Source organism: Heterocephalus glaber, unplaced genomic scaffold (genome assembly GCF_053883595.1).
Source record: "Heterocephalus glaber isolate CG9 unplaced genomic scaffold, H.glaber_assembly_v1.0 deba00001481, whole genome shotgun sequence".
In the NCBI taxonomy this organism is placed as follows: domain Eukaryota; kingdom Metazoa; phylum Chordata; class Mammalia; order Rodentia; family Bathyergidae; genus Heterocephalus; species Heterocephalus glaber.
Genome location: NW_028258317.1, coordinates 7513803 through 7535410, shown reverse-complemented (window position 1 = coordinate 7535410; position 21608 = coordinate 7513803). Strand labels below are relative to the sequence as shown.

Below are 21608 nucleotides of genomic sequence, written 5' to 3'. Positions count from 1 at the left end.
GAGGTCTAACTACAAGGGATTCTCAAATGAACTCCCAACAAGTTTGAGAAAAGGTTAAGGGGAGTTTTTAACTCACTGGCAGAGAGAAAAAGTCCAAATAAAGCTCACGCTGGTTAAACATCCAAAAATCATCATATAGCATTTTATAAGTCCATAGTGAAAGTTCCAAAGTCCACAACTTTTCAGCAAAGGTATTTTTCTCCCCTACACACATAAATGATGAATACCATAGATTTGTCTTGTCTGTTTCAACATTTGTCTAGAGGTCTGTCTTATTAGTAATAGAGAAACAGTCCAAACCTGTAGCTCAACTCTTAATAGGGGCTTAAGAAAGGGCTCTAACAGCATTGTTTCAGATCACTCTGAGATAGAGGATATCTGATGATCACTGAAAGAGTTCCCCTTTCACTTCACTGAGGAGTCCAGATAGGTATGGAGATTTTCTGCTAATTACCCAGACAGGCTGTCAGGAGCTAGTTTCTTTGGGATGCACCAGAGGGTAGCCCTGGCCATGACCCCTCAGTTGTCACCTTAGATTCTGCTAGTTCCATAAAATCAGAGATCTGTCTCTGAAAGAAATGCAATTGCCTATCTGGTCAACATTCTACCCATCATTGGTGCCAATAGGAGTTGGGGTTCACCAGAGGGCAACTGGAGAAACCTGTCTTCTGCTTTGAGAGTGGTAGCTGCCCTAAAGGCAATTACTAGCTGGCAGAGTAACCACTGTTTGTCATTCTATAAGGAAAAGATAAAAGCCTGAAATGTCTGGATCTGAGATGATTTCATATGAGATCCATTTTACAGTATTTTTAAACAACTAAGTCCAAATGGAACACATAGAAAACAAGAACAAAACATAATGTTAACAAAAGACAATGCATAAGAAAAACAAGAAATTTGCAAACACTTAAAACACACAACTTCAAATTAAGATAATTTTGAAGCAAAAGCTGAAAAAAAAGGCCAGAATTTAGGAAACAAAATCCAGAATCTATGAAACAAATGTCCAGAGCCTATGAGACAAAAGTTACAATCTATGAAACAAAAAGACCAAAGTTAGAACCTATGGAACAAAAACAAACTCTTACCTCCAACCAGTAATCTCAGTGGAACCTCCAAAATGATATAGGGGGAAGAAATGTAACTCCCAAACCTACTAGATATCCAAAATGCAAGTTCATGTTCTCTAAAGTCCAAGAATGAATTCTAGAAACAATGGAGGTTAAGAATAGGAAAAATTTATTAAGAGAAAGAAAGCTTCTGTCTAAGAGAGATAGAAGGGGGACTAGAAAGTGAGTTGCCCCCATAATGCTATTCTTGTCAATTCACTCCATTTGATCAATCCCCTTTATGCCTGTTTTTATACTGTATTGTACCACCCTTTTAAGGTAATTGTAAAAGTAAAAATAGTTTATTTATACTTATACTGTATTGTACCACACTTTTAAGGTAATTGCAAAAGTAAAAATAGTTTATTTACAGTATTTTTGATTGTGTCCTTGGTGTTTTATGCTTTACAATATATATTTGAGTCAAAGGTGAGTAAGACTCATTTTGTTGGACTTATGAAGGAATCTGACTTATGAACATTTTCCTGGTACAGAACTTATTTGTAAGTTAGGGACTTACTGTAAATGTTAAATTAATGTATAAATAAGTGTAGGCCATCTTAGTCTTCCTAAATCCCTGTGAGTGTGAATCAGCTGTTTCAGTAAATCACTAGTAGATAATGATCATGTCTATTTTAGTGCCAAGTGATTTCAAAATCATTGGTGTCACTAAAAATTAAACTGCATTATTAAGAAGAAATTTATAAAATCAATCTTTTATATGAGAAAAATATGAATATCAGCTAGATAGTTCCAGAGTCTATATTATTCTGTCATGAATTTCAATAAAAAGTGTTTTTACACCTAAAACTATTGCTGTAAAACTGAAGCATCTCAGATTAAATTCTCCCAGGGTAAACAGGTATCATAATATAGAGTGATTTTCAGGCAGTGTAAATGACTTAGGTATTCTGCCCCCAATGACAAGTAATTGAAATGTTTCATATAGGAGGAAAGCTGTAGTTTTTATTTGTAAGACAAGGCTCCTCGGGGTTCAGTCTGGGATTAGATTAAAAAGGAAAGCGTGAATTCATATGAATACTTCATATGACATTTACTCTAGAAGTGGGAGTGATACACAATGGAGGGTTTGTTCTGCTTCAGTAGTTACTAAACGTTCTTTAGATTTTTGACTCCTCTGTTTACATGAAAAATGCATTCTAGAAATACCAGTATATGATGCTAATTTATGTAAAAGTTTCATTTTTCATTTTCTTTTTTGTTTTCAATACTAGGAATTGAACCCAGGGCCTCTACATTGAATTACATTCCTGGCCCTTGTATTTTACTTTTTATTTTGAGACAAGGTCTCCCTTAGTTAATAAGTTGACCAGGCTGAGCTTGAATTTGAGATCCTCCAGCTCAACCTCCCAGAGTGTTAGAATTGCAGGTGTGCACCGCCATGCCTGGTTTGTTTTGCTTTTTTAAATTAATATCTTAGCATTCCGATTTTATATATCAGTAAAGTTAGTTAATGTGATTCTACTTGTACTAAAAATATCCAGGTTTCTGGGACTATAAAGCTAATGATCAAAATCTGGACCTTGACAAATTCACCAAGATATATCATGCCTTATGAAACCTAATGAAAGGCAGCTAAGAGTTTGCGGCCGGACTTGGAAGTGGTGGTGGCGGTAGCCACGGAGAAGGGCGGAGTGAGTGGGCGAGGCTGCGGCGAGGACTGCACGATTCTCCTCCCCTTGGCCCTTCCGCGTGGGACGGGGTGGACGTGTTTTCGGAGGAATGTCCACCTTCCCTGAGGCGGCTCTGGAGAAGAAGCTGTCGGAGTTGAGCAACTCGCAGCACAGCGTGCAGACCTTGTCCCTGTGGCTCATCCATGACCACAAGCACTCGCGGCTCATAGTCACGGTGTGGGAGCGGGAGCTACGGAAAGGTGGCTAGTCCAGAAATCATTGCAAAATCCAGTAATGTGAAGCTTTCTCCATATGTTTTCTTCTCCAAACCCAACCGAAAGCTTACATTTCTCTACCTAGCCAAGGATGTCATTCAAAACAGCAAAAGGAAGGGGCCGGAGTTTACAAAAGACTTTGCACCAGTTATAGTGGAGGCTTTTAAGTATGTTTCAATTGAAATTGATGAAAGTTGTAAGAAGCACCTTGGAAGAGTGTTATCTATTTGGGAAGAAAGATCTGTTTATGAAAATGATGTATTAGACCAACTTAAGCAAGCTCTATATGGTGATAAGAAGCCAAGGAAGCGAACTTATGAACAGATAAAAGCAGATGAAAATGAAAATTGTTCCTCTCTGGGATCTCCAAGTGAACCACCACAGACTTTAGATCTCGTTAGAGCATTACAAGATCTAGAAAATGCAGCTTCAGGTGATGCAGCGGTTCATCAGAGGATAGCTTCTTTGCCTGTTGAAGTCCAAGAAGTATCCCTACTAGATAAAATAACAGATAAAGAATCTCGAGAACGGCTTTCTAAAATGGTAGAGGATGCTTGTATGTTGCTGGCAGATTACAATGGCAGATTGGCAGCAGAAATAGATGATAGGAAGCAACTCACTCGAATGTTAGCAGATTTTCTTCATTGTCAAAAGGAAGCCCTTTTAGAGAAAGAGCATAAATCGGAAGAATACAAGCACAAGTTAGCCAGTTTCCCTGGTGCGCAAAGAACTCAGGTCCCAGATCCAGAGCCTGCCACATTTATCTCGATTGCCCAGTGTCACTGGCAGCCACATGCATCTGCCTTTTGCTGGAGACATCTACAGTGAAGATTGATGACCATTCTCTTCCCAGGGCCCAGGACTTTGCAAGAGATGGAAACAGGTTCGGTGGATAGTCCTGTAGCATTATTTTTGTATACTGTTGGGAGAGTGATACTAACAAAAGAAACAAGTAATTTATAAAATTGTTTAAAATGTTTTCTTGTTTACTATTTTATTAGTAAGTTAACATGACTTAGTTTAAACAAAGTGAGGATCTGTGTGTATTAATAAGCTCACAAATAGTGATTATTTTCAAGAGATCTTTTTGTATTTTTTTTTGATCCAAGGCCTTGTGAAAAATTTCATGTTTCTATTTCTTCATGTATTTTCAATTGTTTTTCTTTATTGTTTTCAGTATCTAATCACTGTATACTATCCAGTTACTGAAGGTGAAGAACTAATCAGGAGTTGGTTGAGACTTTATTATGGTATAGGTAGGACTTGATTGTAGGAGAAACTAAATGTTCCAACTTAATCTTCACCTTTCTCCCCATCCCAAGTACTGGTTCTGTGCCTCTCCATGCCTTCAACCCCTAGTGGTCAGTAGTTTAACACTAAACATGGGCACCAACTGAAGGGTCAGATCAGAGCCTAGAGAACTTTCCCCTGGTAACAGTCCTTTCCAACTGCCCAGTGTAGAGTAAACAAATGTTAAATAAGGACTCCCTTGATTACACTGTTTAAAATTATTTGCGTCAATTAATATGAAAAAGCTTTGGAAATACTATAAATTTTGACACTCTACCAAGAGAATAACTTTGGTTCTGGAATTGATTTCTATTTAACAAATCAGTTTTTTAACATAATTGATCCCTTTAATTAAAAAACATACATATATGGAATTAAAAGAAACATATAAGAATGACACTTTTTATTCCCTAAACTATATAACTTTTAAAAAACAGTATTTTTAGCTCTAATAGCTCTAGAACACAGTATTCATTACTGTTTAGTAAAGTAGACTGGAACATTTTTGATGTTTCTGTAGGAATTTTGAGTGACTGTATATTTGGAAATTAAGCAGTACTACACTACAGGGTAGATCTGGTAAATTTTGTATTTGTACATTTACAGATGTAAATGCAAAGCAAATGTACTTTTACCATCTACTTCTAACCTTGTGTGTTAGTACAGTTGCATGCTCTACAGCTTTCTTTTTAAGTCACATTGTTAAGCTGTGGATTTGTCTTTAATAATGACTTAGGATAAACATTTTTCTCATTCATTGCTTTACATATTAGACATTTCTCATTATAAGCAGATTCAAATTAGATAATAAAACATTTTTTAAATCACAGAAGCCAATTACATTTCACTACTCTGAATGGCTTCACTCTGGGGTTTTTTTTCAGTATTAAAGATTATAGTTAAAATAAATTTACATTGTTAAGAAAAAGGCATACATTTATTAATAGCTAGTAGTTATAGAAACAGTGCTTTTACCAATGTGACCTCTCCCCAAAACAGAGAAACATATAGTAGTCCCAGACCACATATGTCTTATATTCCAAAGTGTTTTAGACAACTTTTGGGAGTTAGGATTCATTTTCTCACAGAAACAACAGTAATTGGGTTCCTTATGCACGCTACCACTAAAAGCTCACATTGGAACCTAATCCACTTAACTATGGATGTACTTAACTTACAATATGGTTGATAATTATTCATCATAGACCCTGATGAATATTTAATAACATCACTCTAAGGAGATTGTGTGCAGCAGCTAAACTCACACATGCGGGTGTCTGCCTGCGCTGTATACCTCTGTCCCTAGGTGTAGGAAATAGAAGAAGAGATTCAGCAGAGGGGAAGAGGACATAACAAATATACAATTAGAAAACCTGCTTATGTCTATTATGAAAGTATACTTAGGTTTTGTTGTTGCGAATGTGAAAGCAAAAACTTCTATGTTAATTTATTTTCTATATCTTGACCTTATTTATAATCTGCTACAGTGGTGATTTACCCATTCAACATATATATATATATATATATTTCCAATTTAAAACTAATTTATAAACTATGTAATTGTGGGAAGATTTGAAATCTTTTAGAAGTTTGTTGGAATATTTTTATCATTAAAGACAGACTTCTGACTTAGATACTGATTTTAATGCCAATATCTGTTCTAAATATTTATGATAAAAATGCATTATTTTTTTAAAGACCTTGATGAGATTTGTGATAAGTAATAGTACTCAAGAGTCTGAATCCCACTCCTTGATCAATCCTCCACATACTTCAGTTGGGTAGCTCCCTAACTGAACATAAACAGTAGTCTCTTCTAGAAGTCATGTTCTCAGCCTTATGATAGTTAACTTAGGCCTTAGCAGTTAATAGTCTTCCTTCTTAAAAGGTAGACTAAATTTTCACAGAAAATGGGGTTAGGTTGGGGGTACTATAATACCAAATTCTTAAATCATGAGCATTTTCTTCACTGTGTACCTGAGTCAAATCATGCAGCTGAGTTGGTTTGGCCTGGTCCCTCAAGAGAAAAGCATGTCACCACATTTGAATGAGGGGTACTGTGCTTTGAATGGATACTATCACTCTTTTCTCCATAAACAGCGCAGATTGCTGTCTGGAGTGGCAGTTTGAACAGATTCCCTGGCACTCCCTCTGCTCCTTCCATCACTACAGCAAGTAAAAGAACCATATTGAGGAACTGGGAGACTGAGAAAATGAGTTATGCTCAATACCAACCTCCCTATGAGGAAAACCATTCCATATGCAGCTATTTTGATACCTTTTCCACATGTACTCTGAATCAGTGTTTTTCTATTAGAAATCCTTCAGAATCAGCAAAAGCTGGGATGACCCCGGTCACCTTGATTTGCAAATTAAAAGAACAAACCTAGGTTATCAGCTTTCACTGTAGAGGAGATGCTCATCTCTTCACAGTATAGTATTGAACTGGTTCCGACACCTCTTTAGAGAGAAAAATTTCAAAAGTAAAAATTAATTTTAGGGAAAGGTAGACGGTTCTTTCTGAATTTTTCATTCTAAAAATTTATATAATATGGAATAACATAAAACTGCTAAACTGCTTTGTATTCTATTAAGAAATAGCTCCTCAAAATGTAGTCATGTTTCACGGAAGTTGCACTATGTCAAAGCATTTTAAAGTGTACTCCAGTTCCCCTCTGTACGGAAAAGGAACATTGTGTTACTTAATGAATTTATTTATACAGAGAATTTGTTGACAACTCTTAATTCCAGCCATCCACACTGTTCTGAGGCGGCAGTAACACATGGGAAGATGAACTCTCCCTGTTTGTTTATCCTTTTTTCTTTGGCTGTATCTGATGAAAGTATAAATGTTTTCAATAAAGTTCTATGTTCTTTTTGAAAAAAAAAAAGAAAGAAAGAAAGACAGCTAAGACATCTTTTTTCGGATGGCATCCTGAACTCCACACTGACTATGCTTCTCTTCAATTTGAGTTTAGAATGTAATACTGGTAAAAATGAAAGCTTAGAGCCATTATTAAGCCTCAGGCATTCCTTTACTTCACAACTGAAAAAGACACCTCTTTTTCTTGACTTATTTCATTTATCTATTTTAACTACAAATGTTTGTTGCTTAAAAAGTAATATCATAGATCCAACTATAAGGAAACACTCTTTAAGTCCCCACAGACCACAAATTCTTTCAGTAGCTAAGCATACATGAAGGAGTTAGACAGCTCAGAAGGAAGATGAACTGGTGCCAGAAGAGCAGTTACACAGAAACAAATAGATATTAGCTCTTTCTTTGAACCTCCTTTGTTTCACCCTTTGATTCTCTGCTCCATCAGTGTTCTTATTAGCTAACAATAAGGGCTACCAATACATAGAGCACTTACAAGTATTATTATTATAACATTTTTATTATAAACAATAATTATTTTATTGGGCTATTAGAGTTTTCATTGTACTATGAATGCTTTCTTTATTCTTCCCTGTACTCATAAAAATTACAATATGCCTTTTTGTTAACTGAAATCGAAAACATCTCTTCCAATCTTTTTTTTTCGTGTAATAATGGCATAGCAGGAAGCAGATATTTATTAGAACATAATATACTAACTTGTGATTTTGTAGCATTGTTCCATGTCTTTTTCATCATTTCCCTTTTCTATATTATTTTGTCATGCATGTATCCTTGAATTACCTTTGCTTTTGCTTCTCATATTTGTCATTGTCACCATGAAATCTAGAAGGACTTCTTCCAAAATATATCTATAACTGTGTGGTTGATTATGAAAGTCTTTCTTGGTTCTATATGAGGAACAGAAAGGAAACTTAAAATTATTTTTAAACCTCTAAGCCTCAGGGACAGCCAAAATCCCAATCACAATACTAGAGCAGGGCTATTTAGGATCTGGAGAGAGGCCTCATCAAAATGAACTGATACGGTCATCTTACATAGGACTTGGTGGGCAAAGAGTTAGAAATAAGGTTTATTTTTACTTCATTTTTTTATGAAATCAAAAATAAGACCAGAAGTCAGTAGATGAATATCAAATCTCTGATGTCATTACTAGTAAGGCAGGAATTTAAGAATGTAGCTTCTTCTCTGAGCAAATAAGCATCTTTATACTTAATTTGTGAGCGTGCAGAACTAACTTGTCTATTCACAGAGAACAATAGATGAGGCAGAGGTATCTTTATGTAAAAGAGCAGAAACTAATAAGTAACTCACAAAAAAAGAAAATTAGTGAAAATGTCTGAGCAATACATGCCCAAATTTTCCTTTCACAATGCATCAATAAATATGTCATTTCTCTCTCCACTCCTATAACTACCAAGGGGGGAGAATAATGGAGAGCAGAAACATCCTAGAATTGACATACTAATTGATATCTTTCCACAGGGAAGGAACCTTCAAGAGAAGGTATACATTTTGAAGAAGTATAAATATCATCTTCAAAAGTACCAAAACAATCCATTGTTGCATTGATTATCCTCCTATTCGTTCTTTTTTTCAAGAGAATTATCTTCATGCTTCAGTATATCATTTTTAATTATATCAGGGGTACTATTTCAGTACATTAGAAAGTTTGGTCATTTGAAAACTCATTTTCGAACAACTCTTAGAAAAACGTTATAAGAAAGAAAAATTCAATATTTCTATTTAGACAAAATCAATAAAGTAATTTTGAAATATGTTATTTTTCACTTTTAAATACATGTTTATGCACTAGATATAATTTTATTGTTTGCCTTTTCACTTAATATTTTGAGGATGGTTTGCTTAAGTCATTAGTCTTCCTAGATAAGTTTTTAAGGTTACATATTAATAAATTCAATGTATATACAACAATATATTTAATCATTCCATTTTTCTGTGATATTTAGTCTTCTCTGTTATCCATTATACTGTAATAAATAACTTTGGGGGTAATATTTAGCACAAGATAATTTTATTGGGATCAGAAAATCTTGTCAAGTAGTATAAATAATTATAAAGTTTTTGAAATATGGTACTTAAAACTTTTCTCTAAATTTTTAGCCCTTACTATTTGTCATTAATATGAATGTGAATAGAAGTATCTGTCTCACTCCATCCTTCCCAAAAATCAGTGCTGTAGAAATGGAATTTTAATTTGCACTTTGTACTTTTAACAATGAATTTTGTTTGTTGTTGTCATTACATGTGTGCTATCCATTAGCATTTATTCTGCTGAGAGTTTTCTGCAGCATTGTACTGATAAGTCCCTATTGGAAAAGCTATGATGCAGGCTCCTCCATCAAAGCTAGAGTTCTGGAAGACAGGAATAGGGATGGGATTTCTTGCATAGGTAAAGGCTGTATCACCAGCAGGCAAAAACACAAAACAACCAAAAATTAATCCTGGAAGTATACCAGTGAGAGTGAAGTCTGGATTTAGAAGTCAAGTGAACTGTAAACTCAAAGATAAAGGAGGCAAAGAATCACACTTGTGCTCTCTTGGGTCACTTGTTCTTGGAAAAGCCAACTTCTGTGTCATAAGAATCCAAAAGAGGGTTCCATGTGATGAGGAAGTCAAGCATCCTGCAAGCAGGCAACTGAGTGAGCCAACTTGGGCAAATCCTCCAACTCCAAACAAGCTTCAGATAATTTAGGCCCAATGAATATCTCAACTGGAATCTTGTGAATAACGCTGAGGCAGAACAAGCTAGGCCATGACTGTACTCCTGCATCACAGAAACTGTTTTGTTCTCTAATACTCCACTGAGTTTCAGGATAATTTGTTGTCCAGAAATAAATATCTATCTTATCTGGTTTAATTTTCTCCATAGTATTATAATCAAATATATTTTGGTTACTGTATAACTTCCCATTTCAAGAATATAAACATATGAAGAGGGAATTCTGTCTGGGTTTCGTACTCATATGTCTTCAATATCTACAATTGGAGTAGGCACTGATTTATAATCCAGTAAGCACTGATTTAATAAATAAAATGCCGGGCCAGGGATTTAGCTCAGTGGTGCCACCACCTGCCTTGCAAGCACAAGGTCCTGAGTTCGAACCCTTGTATAAATAAATAAATAGCCTACGAAATATCAAAATAGTAATTTCAAATGGGCAATTGGATAAACAAATCCAGAGTCATTAGAGGTAGCCATAACTTGAGATTTAGATTTGAAACTCTTACTCATACTGAGGATGTACTTGGAACTGAATTAAGCCCACTTCCAACATACAGAAAATAAAAAGGCATCCCAAATCACACTTGTGTAATGCCCAAACATTCAGCAGAAAAGAAGTCACAAAGAAAATTGGAAAAGATCAGTTAGTGACTGAAAGGAACAAACATCAATTTTGAGAAAGTGACAGGAGAGAACAACAAAAATAAATATAGAATTGTTTGTTATTTGCCAAACTAGGCACCTGAACTACTTTATTTTATTTAATTATAGAAATAACCTTCTGAGCTAGATTTTATTACCTACAGCTTTTAGGAGGAAGCCAAAGTCCTCAGTGACTACATATTTCCTTTAGATAACACTCTCAGAAAGTAGTGGAGCTAGGAATTGATTCTGAGTTCAAACCAGCTTTATGTCTTTCTATGAAATCATTCTTAAAATTAGTGTTGATGTCTGGCTCAAGTGAAAATGTGACACTTCTGTTTTCCTTTGAACAATTATGCTTAAATTTCTTTCAGTTAACATGATACAATCATAATTGGGAAGACATCGAGTCAGCTTGAATTTACCAATTATAAGCAAAATATGAAATGTTATATCCCCAGTCTATGGCCACACCTCCCAGAATGCACCTGAACTCATCTAAAATGTTACATCTCAAGAGTCATCAGGTTCCCCGAGGGACAGTTGGGAGACTATGAGTACATTCATCTTGACATGCTGAGACTTTACTTAGATGCTAGAACATACCTGAATATGTAATATATATTTTATTTGGTGAAGGGGAAAGCCATAGATATAATGAATGATTCTATCAAGCCAAAAGCATAGTCAAGCATGATGTTTCTTGGGTGGCTAGCAATTGAAATTATTAATCATTTAGTGAAAGGATTCACTTCTGAGAAATTTAAGAAAGAGCTCACGTAGTCCATCATTCCCAGGACAGAGGAGGTGAGCTGCGCAGGTGCCAGTAGCACCCCCGCCCCTGATGGAAATGAGTAGACATGTAAACAAGCCTCAAAAACAGAATTCCAGATCACCTACTGCAACCCCAAAGGGAAATGAGATGGAACACTCTGATGCACAACTACCTGGGCTCCCTGAACTGGCAACAAAAGAGGATCTTGAAAAAATGAAATCAGAAATAATTTCTCACATAACAGCAGAGATTGTGCCCATAGTGCAAGACATGATTAATAAATCTAGAGAGGACACAGATAAAAAAAAATAGAGGAGTTGGGCTGGGGATTTAGCTCAGTGGTTCCGGCACCTGCTTCACAAGCGCAAGGTCCCGAGTTTGACCCCAGGTACCAAAAAAAAAAAAAAAAAAAATAGAGGAGCTGAGGAACATGATGGAATCCCAACATAAGAAACAAATGGAATCCATAAAACAGATACAAACAGATTTCCAGGAGATTAAAAACTCCATTGAAAGTCTATGCAGCAGAATGAACCAATGTGAGGACAGAATTTCAGATATAGAAGATAAGATTGCAATTAGTGACCAGAAAAAGAAAAATATCTTTAAAATTGTAAGGAACCATGAGAAATCAATCCAGCAGCTGCTAGATGATGCAAAGAAGAATAACATAAGACCGATTGGAGTCAGTGAAGAAACAGGAGAGAGTGCAGATGACATAAAAAACTATTCAAAGAAATGATGACAGAAAACTTCCCAAGCAGGGGAAAAGAACTTGACATACAGATAAATGAGGCATATAGGACTCCAACTAGCCTTGATCAAAAAAAAATCTACACATAAGGCCAGGGATTTAGCTCAGTGGTTTCACTGCCTGCCTCACAAGCGGAAGGACCCAAATTTGATACACAGTACCAAAAAAAAAAAAAAAGGCAGAGAAAAAAACTACACATAGGCATATAATAGTTAGGATTCCAGAAACCCAACAGAAGAACAAAATTCTACAAGCAGTGAGAGAAAAGAAACAAATCACATACAAAGGAAAGCCCATCAGAATCACAGCAGACTTCTCAATGCAAACACTCAAGGCAAGAAGAGCTTGGAGTAACATATTTCAAGCCCTAAAGGAAAACAGCCTCCAACCCAGATTGATGTATCCTGAAAAGCTACCTTTCAAAATTGATGGAGAAATAAGATACTTTCATGATAAAGAGCACCTCAGGAATCTCATGAATACCAAAGCAGCACTCCAAAAATTTTAGACAATATCCTAGGAAAAGACAATGAGGATCACAACCCCAGAAAGCCCAGCAGAATGAATCCATTGGGCATGACAAATTAAATGCAAAGGGGGAGAATCCAACAAAAAGAAAAGGTCATGACAATGCTTTTAAAACTTTCAACTTCATCTCCCTAATGAGTGTATAATTCAATCTTGTTATTGTACTGATTAGTATTTTTCTGATTTTAGTGTTGCACACCTTTCCTTGTGCTGTACTAGCTATTTATCATCTTCTTGTGTCTACTTTTTAATTGGGTGGTCTATAAATGAGCTGTAAGAGTCCTTTATATACTCTGATCATAGGTTAAATGCATTGTAAATATGGTCTGTTTAAGGACTACTTTTCATTTTAATGATGTCATTTAAAGTTCTACATTTTGATGGAATCTCATTTATCAATTTTTTTCTTTTATACATCATGTCTTTTGTATACTAGGAAGTTCTTGCCTACCCTAAATTCATAAACATTTTGCCTTATAATTTCTTCTTAAAGTTTTATAGTTTTAGCCTTTCATATTTAGGTTCATAGATCCTTTCAAGTTATGTTTATGTATGGAAATAAAGGGTTGAGGTTAATTTTTTATATACAGATACCAGGTGTTCTAGTGCCATTTGCTGAAAACAGTATCATTTCCTCTGCTCTTGAATTGAGTTTATATTCTATAAGATGTTAATGTTAAATAACCTTTCAAAACTCAGTGAACCATATATGTGTGGTTCTATTTCTAGATTCTCTGTTTTATTCCATTGATCTATATGTCTTTCCTTACATCAACACTGCCTTGATTACTGTAGCTTTAGAGGAAGTCTTAAAATTAGGTATTAAACATCTTCCAACACTGTTTTTTTTTTCATTTTACTTTTCTAGGTCCTTTGTATTTCTACATAACTTTTAAATTTCAATATCCAATTCTTCATTTATAGCAAGTATACATAGACCTGAATTTTTATATATACCTTGTGTTTTCTAATCCTGCTAAATTCAAATACAAGTTCTGGGGCTTCTAGAGATTTCTTAGTATTTTCTCTGTAGATGATCATTTCATCTACATATAAAGATTTTACTTCTACCTGGCCAATCCTATCCTACTTGTGTCATTTTATTGCCAGACTATTTTGGTTTGGGCCTATGTTTCAAAGTTTAATGGACAGATGAAGAGTAGGCATATCTGCTCTTGTTCCCCACCTTAAGGAGAAAGCATTGTGTCTTCTCCATTCATATAAGGCATTTTTGCTGAAAGTATGGAGTACATGTCTTTAATCTGTTGAGAAGGTTCTGTTCTACTTCTAGTCTCCTGATAGCTTTTATCATGAACAGCTGTAGAATTTAGTCCAATACTTTTTCTCCAACTAGTGACAGGATCATATGGCTTTTTCCTTTCCTCTGTTAAAATGATGACTTTTGGGGGTGGATATTCCAATGCTGAACCAACATTGCCATCCCTATAATAAAACTACTTTCTACATACTACCAGATCTGACTTCTAATTGTTTTGTTAAACAAATTTCTGTCTATGTTCATACTTTTTTCTTCTATTATCTTTATGCAGTTTTAGGATTACCACACTGTTGATTTCCTAAAATGAGAGGAGAAGTGTTCCTTCTTTTTTCTGCTTTGTGATATAATTTATCAGTTAAAATGTATATGAGCCTGCTGTTGTCATATAGGTAGTTTTTCAAGCTAGGAATATACTTTCTTTAATAGGTGCTATTCAAATTTTATATTTCCTCCAGAGTTAGTTTCATTAATTTGTCTTCCAAGGTACTTCTTAGAAGTTGTCAAATTTATTTCAAAAAAGATTTTTGTAATATGCTTTCTATATCCTTTTAAATTCTGTAAAATCTGTGGTAATGTCTCCTAGATCTTGATATTGTAATTTGAAAGATGTATAATTGATATTGTGTAATAGGAAGAAAAGATGTAAAGGAGAAGGGGAAGTGGGAGGGGTAGGGGAAAGGAAAGAAGGGAAAAGAAAAAATATGAGAAAAGAAAAAAAATGGAAACAAAGTCTTGCAAATAGGGAAGGGCAGAGGGGGTGAAGGGAGGGCAAGGGAAGGGGAAAAAAATAAGAACCAAGATATTCATATAATGGTACAAGATCCCAATGATGAATGTAATTGTATTTTATACCTAATATGTACCAATAAACTTAATGGGGAAAAAAAGAAAAAGAATAAAAAAGAAAGCGCTCATGTAATTCATTTTCTCTAACAGAATAAAAATAAACTATTATTTTTAATTATAATTTAAAAACTCATCATATTCCAAGATATTAGTAACAGTGAGATGGAATTTTGGTATAAAATAATATATATTTCAACATAGTAATTCGGCTACCAAGTATACTTCAAGTGGTCAGGCAAAAGTGATTTTCAAATGAGTGACAAAATGACTAAATCTGTTAGAAATACCTCTGCCTTGCTCACAAAATCTATATGGCTGTCCTTATAGCCAACCTTGAATACACCCAAAAATCCTCATCCAGTTTCCCAAACACTTAGATAACCACCATATATGCACAGGCCTTACATAAAATGGGAGAGATTATCTGCTTAAAATTTATATATCCTGCCCAATTCACAAATTCTATTTTTGACCTAAATTATTGCAAGAGTCTTGTAACTGGCTTCCAGTCACATTTTTCTCAAGTTTACCAAGCACATTACTGCCAAAATATGTTTTCAAAAACTCAAATATGACTGTGCTCATAAAATCTTTCCACTGTTCCCCTTTGACTACAAGATAAAATTCAAATTCCTAACATGACATAAACCCTTCATTATGCACCCCTTACTTTGTGTTCCTGCTTTACCTCCAATTACTCCCTATGTTGCACAGTATGCTCCAACAATTTCAAAATACTAACAGTTTCCCACTTGTGCAGGCCTATGCATTCACTCATGCTGTCCCTTTTCCCCACAACAACTTCTAATGATCTCCCCCTTGCAAACTCTTACTTATCCTCCAGGTTTCAACTCAGGCATTGCACCATCCTGAAATCTTTCCTGAGACTTCCAAACCTTCTTGCAGCAAAATACAGTTTTCACATCCTTATCATTCTATTTTAGTAATGTTGTAACTGTTTGTTTAGGTATTTATCACCTTTACCAGAAGCTGATCTCCTGGAGCATTTGTGCAATAGATTTTTTTTCCTTCTGTGCCTGATGTTAGAAGTTTAGAATGTGATTTTGTTGCTAAAATACCAACACTCATTCTTCCTCCTTTCACATATTCTCTTCCAAAGGTAAATATAAAAGAGTAACATATTGAATATTGAAAAATGGGGTTTGTTTGTTGGTACCAGTGTTCGAACTCTGGACCTTACACTTGTGAGACGGGTGGTGGCACCACGGAGCTAAATACCCAGCCTGAAAAATGGATTGCATTAGTCACTAGGTAGGTTTTTTATTCTTTGAAAAGCAGGAAATGCCTAAAAAATGGGCTGTATTAGTCACTAGGTAGGTTTTTTATTCTTTGAAAATCTTCACCAATGCAAAGAGGGGTAGACCTTGAAGAAAACATGGAACTACCCTTGATCCATTTCACTGAATCTGAAATGGCCATCACTAGGAATAAGGAGGAATCCTACTTTGTCTATGTACTCTGGCAGAACAGAGAGCCAGAGAACACCTGGCCCTGCTGAGCCAGTACTTGCCAGGTGCACTCTCCAATAGATGCAAGGAGTATAAAACAGAAAGTGAAATTGGGGTCCTATATTTTTCATATGATAACATCAATACTCCAGTAAACTGAGTCTATGTGACTATCTCAGGCTCTACCCTATTTACTAACTTCTTGTCCTTTCTCTTAGGAAAGCTCTGAAAAGATGGTTAGAAAAGGTGAACTTGTGTGTTCCCTACTAATTCCTCTCCTATAAATTCCTACATTTCTATAGCAATTTAAAACAATCAAAATTTCACAAACCTTATATCATGTAATCTTTAACAAAACTCAGATGTTAAACACTAAGGTCTACATCTATGGGTAGGAAACTGGTAAAATAGTTAACCATACTGACCAACTAATGAGCAGCACACCCAGAAAACCCAAGTCTTCTGAATGTAAAGGTGGTTATTTTGAACTAAGTAACTTGTAATAATTACATGCCCATGTGTGAGACATTCCCAAATGAAGTGATAGGAAGGCTAAATGTGTTAGAAATACTTCTTCAGTGTTCTCAGATATCCACCTGGATATTCTGCTCCAAGCTGCCCAAGGAACTCAGTTATAATTCTATTTTGAAAACTCCTTACATGCATAGTGTATAAGGGGTATAGCATGGGAGAACAAGAAAGTAGAAAAAAATAGTTTCTTAATATTTTTTATTTATCTGCTTTTATGTGAATAATCCCATTGTAGCAATTTCAAGATAAGATTGAAATAAAGTCCTACATACCTCAGAGATTGGAAGGCTGGGTCTAAAATGATTTATGTATCCTGGGATGGCAGCACACACCTATAATCCCAGCACTCAAAAAGCTGAGGCAGGAAGATGGCCATGGTTTACACCCAGCCTGGGCAACATAGTGACTTTAAGGGCAGTCTGGACTACATAGGAAAACCCTGTCTTAAAAATAAATTAAATAATTTTAAAATATAAAAAATAAAATACAATGATTTATATGAAGGAGTGATGGTTCTTTAAGAAAATCTATGAGGAAGAAAATCTATGCAGAGAATTCCTTGGGAAATTTCATCCTGAGAAAAGAGGAAATCTCAACAAGTTTGAGGTTCAAAGAGAAGGCTTGCTTTATTTGCCAACCTAAGGATTTGACCTCAGAAAGAAGGAAAAGTTTCAGGTTTCCTTCATGCTGTTGATCCAAACCCACCAGAGCATGAAAGATGGTAGAAACTAACAGCAGAGACTCTCATAAATAAAACATAGATATTTGAGGCAAGCCCCACCCCCTGTTATAGGAACTTAAGTGTAGTGAACATAATAAGATTTTTTTCACAGTTGATAATCACCAAAGCATCTTAAAAAAAGTTTAGAAATTGAAATGTGAAGAGTTTAGAAAACATCAATGAAATGTGTAATGTTTTGAAATATTTTCACTGAAAATGAGTAAAGATTTTTAGCTGTCACTTAAAAGGGCTCATTACCTTTAATGGGAAATATGTTTTGTGAAACAACTCTAATCCTGTGATATATGAGATCAATAAATATAAGAACAATGGGAAATGTTCCTGAATACCCTCTACTTTGAGTGTTTCAGGCTAAGATCTGTATGGTCATCATTCTGAAATAAAAATATGTTGAATTATCTAAGAAACATGCAGGCTTTTTAAAAACAATTGTGAACTGACAATCTTCAAACCTACTTTTAAGATTTCTTCTCCCCTGGAATCTGATGCTGTTAGCAAGTATGCACTCAGTTAATTTAAAAGGTATGTTTTCTTTCAACCCCTTGATATGGTTATTTGACAAATGATAACAAGAAATTCTTAAAATCATTAATTGGTATTAAAATGGAAATCTCTACAATTAGTTTCAAAAGTTACATTAAATTAGCAATTGAAATTAGAAACTGTGGAGGAATCAATCAAATAAATAATCATGGTTTTCCCTCCATAGAATAATATAGTACCTACCTACTAGGAAAAAAATAATGCAATAATAGAAAGTATAAAAAGAGTAGTCACACAGATTTCTAGATACATATGAACTACCAAAGTTGAATGAAGATGATATAAAAATTCAAAACACCCCAATTATAGTCAGTGAAATTGAAAACATAATTAAAAATTTACCAACAAAGAAAATCACAGGTCCTGATGGCTTCATTGCTGAATTCTACCAGACATTTAGAGAAGAACCACTCCCATTACTCTTTAAAATCTTCAATGAAATTGAAAGGGAAGCAATACTTCCAAATTAATTCCTTCTAGTAAGTGTTACTTTGATTCTAAAAGCAGAGAAAGACCCAACCAAAAAAAAGTACTACAGGCCAATCTCCCAAATGAACATAGATGCAAAAATACTCAAGATACTAGCAAACAGAATACAGAGGGTCATCAAGAAGATCATACACCCTGACCAAGTTGGATTTATCCCAGGGATGCAAGGATGGTTCAACATACATAAATCAATAAATGTAATAAACTATATTAATAGAGCCAAGGACAAAAACCTTATGATCATCTCAAGAGATGCAGAAAAAGCATTTGACAAAATCCAACTCCCATTCATGATAAAAACCCTACAGAAAATTGAAATAGAAGGTCTTTATCTCAACTTGATAAAGGCTATCTATGAAAAACCAACAGGCAATATCATACTAAATGGTCAAAAACTGAAAACTTTCACTCTAAAATCAGGAACAAGTCAAGAATGTCCACTATCACCACTCCTGTTCAATATTGTTCTGGAAACATTAGCCACAGCAGTTAGACAGAGAAAGAAATAAAAGAAATAAAGATAGGAAAGGAAGAAGTTAAACTGTCATTATTTGTTGACAATATGATACACTACATAGAAGACCCAAAAAACTCCACCCAAAGACTACTAGACTTAATTGACAGATTTGGTAGAGTAGCTGGATACAAGGTCAACACTCAAAAATCAATAGCCTTCTTGTACACAAATAACACTCACTGAGAGAGAAATTAGAGAAGCAATTCCTTTCACAATAGCATCCAAAAAAAATGAAATATATAAGAATCAATCTATGAAGGAAGCAAAAGACCTCTACATTGAGAAATACAATACTCTGAAAAAAGAGATCAAAGAGGAAAGACATTGGCATAAGAAAAGACTTTATGAACAAAACCACAGTAACGTAGGAACTAGCACAGAGAATCAACAACTGGGATCTCATCTTATTAAAAAGCTTCTGCACAGCAAGAGAAACCACCAGCAGTGTGAAGAGACAATCCATAATGTGGGAAAAAATTTTCACCTGCTATTCCTCAGATAAAGGTCTACTAACTAGAACCTATAAAGAACTTAAAAAAATCAGACCTCCCAAATTTAAAGACCCAATCCAAAAATGGGCATCTGAAATAAACAGACATTTCTCAGACAAAGAAGTAGAAATGGCAAATAAACATACGAAAAAATGTTCAACATCACTGGTCATTTGAGAGATGCAAATGAAAACAACGCTGAGATTCCACCTCACTCCAGAAGGAATGGCTGCTATCATGAAATCAACCAATTACAAATGCTGATGGGGCTGTGGGGAAAAAGGAACCCTGCTCCACTGCTGGTGAGAGTGTAGACTGGTGCAACCACTCTGAAAATCAGTATGGAGATACCTCAAACACCTAGGACTGAAAGTCCCACTTGACCCAGCTATTCACCTGCTGGGTATCTTCCCCAAAGAATTAAAAGAATCATACCACAGTGATATATGTGCCCTCATGTTCATAGCAGCACAATTTGTAATAGCTAAAACTTGGAAGCAGCCCAATTGCCCATCAATTGGAGATTGAATAAAGAAAATGTGCTTTTTTTATAAAATGGAGTACTACTCAGCCACAAAAAATGAAAAATTAGAGACATTTATGGCTAAATGAATGCACATTGAAGCGATACTCTTAAGTGAAATAAATAGGACACACATGTATAAATACCAAATAGTTTCTCTAGTGTGAGAAACTGAAAGTGTAAATAAGGACCAAAATGTATAATAGATAATGTGAAATAGGAAGAAAAGGGGCAAAGGGGAAGGGGAAGTGGGAAGGGTAGAGGAAAGGAAAGAAGGGAATGGAATTAATATGAGAAAATGAAAAAAATGGAAACAAAGTCTTTGTAAATAGGGAGGAATGGAGGGGTTGGAGGGAGGGCAAGGGAAGGGGGAATAATAAGAACCAAGAGAGATTATGTAAAGGTGCAAATTTCCAATGATGAATGTCATTATATTGTACACCTAAAATGTACCAATAAAATAAAATTTAGAAAAAAAAGTAAGTGAAAATAAATGGAGTACTACTCAGCCATAAACAATGAGAAACTAGAGGCATTTATAGCTACATGGATGCACATTGAGGCCATAATCTTAAGTGAAATTAATAGGACACACGTGTAAATATCAAATAGTTTCCCTGGTGTGAAAAACTAAAAGTGTAAATAAGGATCAAAATGTATAATTGATAATGTGAAATAAGAAGAAAAGGTCTAAAGGGGTAGGGGAGGTAGGAGGGAAAGGGGAAAGAAAAGAAGGGAAAAGGAAAAATATGAGAAAAGGAAAAAATGGAAACAAAGTCTTTGTAAATAGGGAAGGGAGGAGGGGGTAAAGGGAGGGCAGGGGAAAAAATAAAAACCAAGATACTCATGTAACGGTACAAGATCCCAATGATGAATGTAACTGTATTGTATACCTAAAATGTACCGATAAACTTAACGAAGAAAAAAAACAGTAGTCACATGAATGTAGGAGATCACGAGGGAGTTGAGCGTATGGGAGGGAGAAGGAGTCGATGGAAGTTGACTAGGATTATAAAGAAAAAATTACTTTAAAATTTAATGTTTTAATTTGGGGCTAATTCAATATTTCTAAGCCTCCAAACTTCATTCTTTAAATGGGTTATATTCCAAGTGTGAATTTTATGAGTCTTTTTTTTTTCTCTGCCTCTTTCTCCAAAGAACAGTGGGTGTAATTTTTTCTTCTCCATCCCATTCTAAAACGAAATCAATATTGAGTACCTAACAGGGTATTATTTATCTCCTCTCAGAAACTATTAATGTTATACCTGAGGGATGGAGGAGGAGGGGACTTGTAAAAGAGAGGTTCACAGGAAAAATTAGGGAGATCATAACTGGGAGGATAAAGGACTAACTTCTAGAATGAGTTTCTTAAGCAAGGTTTTCTGGAAACCTATGGTTCTACAAGATATGACTAAATGTTCTTTAAGAGAAATGAAGTAAAAAAATGGAAATAGAACTTATGCAAATGAGAAATGGAACAAGAGTTTGAGGGAGCAGGGAGGGATGAGAGGCCAAGGGAACAAAAA

The 21608-nt window shown here is 35.0% G+C and overlaps 1 pseudogene; it reads left to right on the top strand.

Annotated features, from left to right (window-relative positions):
- The first annotated feature begins 2852 nt into the window (after positions 1 to 2852).
- LOC101707941 (regulation of nuclear pre-mRNA domain-containing protein 1A-like) lies at positions 2853 to 3866 on the top strand (annotated as a pseudogene).
- Positions 3867 to 21608: the final 17742 nt, after the last annotated feature.